Below are 3652 nucleotides of genomic sequence, written 5' to 3' on the forward strand. Positions count from 1 at the left end.
TGGTAGACATTTAACAAGTTGTTTTTTTCCCCAGGGGCACTGTGGGAGCGCCCTCATATCTGCCAAAATGCCAAGGCCTTTAAACAGCCATGCCATAAAAACTCTTTATACAAGGAGTTCATTAACAACAAAGAACACTGGGATTGAATAATGGAACCAGACCCTTCTAAGAGTCTTGGAGGGGTCGTATTGACGTTCCGCAGTGATTAACACTCACCACTCACTGGCCAGGGCATCTCAATCTGTTTCGATTTCCATGGCAATCAGGATTGTCCTTCACCGTAGGAGTTCACGCTTTTAGACCATGGCTCTCTGCTTGGTTACCCCGGGGGGTTTCAGGGGGTGCTGTATGTGCACCATCTGCCCCACAGCCACGTAAAAGTCAAGATAAGAGAGAATTGATTGGGCTCAGTGGAGTCTGTATTCCATGGATGTCTGCACTCAAGCATGCTCCTTATCTGTCTCAACGTCTCTCTTTCTCTTTTACGGCTGTGGAGATGCCTGGGGTTACCCCCTCTCGCCCTCTCTTTTATTCTCCCCTCAGCTGTCAACATGGGGAGCTTGAGACCGGGAGCAGGGTGACAGAGTAAATGATTTTAAAGTACAAAGATTAGATTTTTTTTTTTTTTTAGGCTCCTGCTAAATAATACGAGGTTCTGCTCGACTTTGAGGTTGGAAATTAACTCGTGTGGGTTTCATGTGTGCGGCAGACACACAACTCAGCTACTCCCTCTCAGCAAGTGAAGACTCAAGGGGGGTTATGCCCCCTGGCCCCTCTAGTCATAAATCAGAATATATTAAAGTCAGGATCCCCAGCCCATCTGGTGCCCCCAGAAACAGAGCCTGCCCCTGCCTCGGTCTCCATTCATCACTGCCTCTCTCTGGTGTGCTCACTCATCTGCTCCAGCACTCTGGAAAACGCCTGTCTGGGGAGACGCAACAGGGTGCCAGGGAGCAAAACAGGGTTATCAAGAGAAAGCAAGAGGATTCTTTTCTTTTCTTCAGTTCCATCACCTCCCCTCTCTCTCTCTCTCTCTCTCTCTCTCTCTCTATCTCTCTCTGATGGCTCATATGGCAGCAATTGTTGTTCATTGGCTGCACAATCACTGAGCCGACGTTAGTCTTCATCACTTTCTTTTCCCCACAGTGTTCATTAGCTTAGGCTCCCCTCACTCTCAACTCACCCCAAGTAATGTATCTAATCACATGACCCGCTTGGAGTGAAGACTCATTTGGAGTTATATGCAAATGCACTGTATGTCATTTGCTAAATCTGAAATGATATCTCACAGATATTGGATCGACTGTACTGGTTGTTGCTAATGACATTTGAACCAGTTGATGTATTGAGTAACTTTTACTGCCTAAATCAGGCGAGGCTGGTGGAGGGTGGGCTCATTGTAATGCATAGAACAGAATCAAAACACATATTCCTCATTCCATTCCATGCATTACAATGAGCCCGTCCTCCGATTTCTACCTCCACCAGCCTCCCCTGGCCTAAATATGGACACCAGTATTTTGAGTGTAGGAGCTGCACAAGCACTATGTGTAGACAGTGTGTTGGCCTGTGGATACGCTGTAGGGGATGTTCTTGTAAAGCAGTGGTCTTATGTCCTTAGATATGGTTGGTAAGCCTTTTAAAGAGGGTAATCCCCTCTGCTTTACTGGTCTTTGGTTCTGCCCTTTCTGTGGCTAAGTGACCCATATTCATCTGTCTCAGAACAGCACTGCTTTCATAAGGTGGTATGAATTAGACATTTTCTAAATGTTGATGATATTGAGTTGTACAGGAATGCATGCTGACATGCATGCTGAATCATGGTGATTCTTATGCCTAGTAAAGTAAGCTTTTAGATAGTAGCGCAAAAATAATTAAAGTAGTAGTAATAATAATTAAGGTAGTAGTTTACCTAGTAAAGTATTGCACAGTGGAAACTGGCTTTTAGATAGTAGCGCACAAGAGAGTTGTCTTGACTGTGACCAGAGCCAGGTGCTTTTTGTGGTGTTTCCTGTTCATTTCTGGGGAAAACCATTCGAGCGTTTTCTATTGTCGAGAACGGGTTGTTCCACTGCTTTCTGTTTCCTGCTTCTGCCTTGGTCTTTCCGCCTTTCATTCCTGCTTGTACCTCTCACTGTCTCCAACATATGCAACCAGACGCAGTTTGAAGTACTGTGAATTCACAAGTGTTTGAATTTACAGTATAGTATGAGATACTTGTATAAAACTAAAATGTATTTCCACATGTAAATCACAAAAATACAAATGCAAAATTATATTTCATTCCTTGCATACTAAAGGCCCTCCTATTGCATGAGAGACAGAGATAAAGTTGAATTGTCTGTCTCTTTGAACGGAACTTGACTATCCGCAATTCAATAAGAGGCTTCAAACAAACAGATCCCTTTGAGCACTACTTTGTTACAGAAATGAAAGCTTTGATAAAGACATTGTGATGTTAGTTGAAACTCTACACTAGGCTCACAGTGCCAGATCTGAGCTTAGGCCGGAGCCTCATTAGCCGTATATCTCTGTGGCTGAAGTGAGTACAATGCTATTTTGTTTTTGGGCTTTGATACATGGCAGAGAGGCCCCTTTGCTCAGACAAATAAGACTGTGAAAGGAGATACTTCAAAAGAGGGCTGGCTCCACCTTTACCTCGCTCTGAAACTGTAGAGGACAGGTAAGGGGATGTCCATCATCAATGACTCAACTGTCCAGAACCCCCCCTCTCCCCCAACCCCCCCCCCCCCCCCTCCCCTCCCCGTATGTGAACTTGCATGAGCTCTATCCGATCAACAATGTAGGAGATTGTCAATGTCTTAACATACTGGTATTCCAGAAACGCAATTGCCCTTTTGGGAAGTTTTAATTCCCCTCTAACAACATTTTTAGGGCTGACAAGCTTGTTGACATTGATCTGGAAGCATGGCCTCTTGGTCTGGACAATGGCACGTACAGTAACTGGAATAGCCTGAATGAGAGGAAAAGTGAATGACGCAGAGACAGGAAAGCAATTAGCAAGCAAAGAGGAAAAATGGTGATGGTTGCCAGGGAGAGGACAGGGAGATATCCGCTACGCTAATGCTAACTAATTGTCATTTTTGGTAGAATCCTATTTCACTTTGCTGATGATGGGTTTCTCCTCTGAGGGACACATACTTGGATATCTGTCCAGTGACCATGCAGACAATTCGCCATTTACTGTATTAGCGTCAGGCTGTAAGTACAGTATTTGCAAAATGATTCTGTCCTTTCTTGCCGGTCTGATTTGTCTATACTCTCACTAACATCCAGAGGAGTAAAAGCATTGTGTCACACCAAGCAACATATATTGCATATTATATTTTTTTTAAGAAGTGCTCAAATCGCTCAAAAAAAAAAAAAAGGAATTTGAACTTGTAGCATGGTGAAAAGTTCTTTGTGATGGAAACCCCTGCTGTCTATCTTCACCCATGAAGAACACATACTTGTTGACACTTCGTTCAGAGTGTTATTCAAGTTCATCTGTCTCCTTTCAGACATAATGGGCTCCTCCACTGGGAGAAGGAATGACGTGGGTGGTGTTGTGATTTGTGCTCTCTCTGCTGAGGACCTGTTCCACAAACGCAGGTGCTTCCTTGTCGGACAGGAAGTTATCACCACAGGCAA

This window comes from Argentina silus, assembly GCF_951799395.1.
Source record: "Argentina silus genome assembly, chromosome: 10".
NCBI classification, from domain to species: Eukaryota; Metazoa; Chordata; class Actinopteri; order Argentiniformes; family Argentinidae; genus Argentina; species Argentina silus.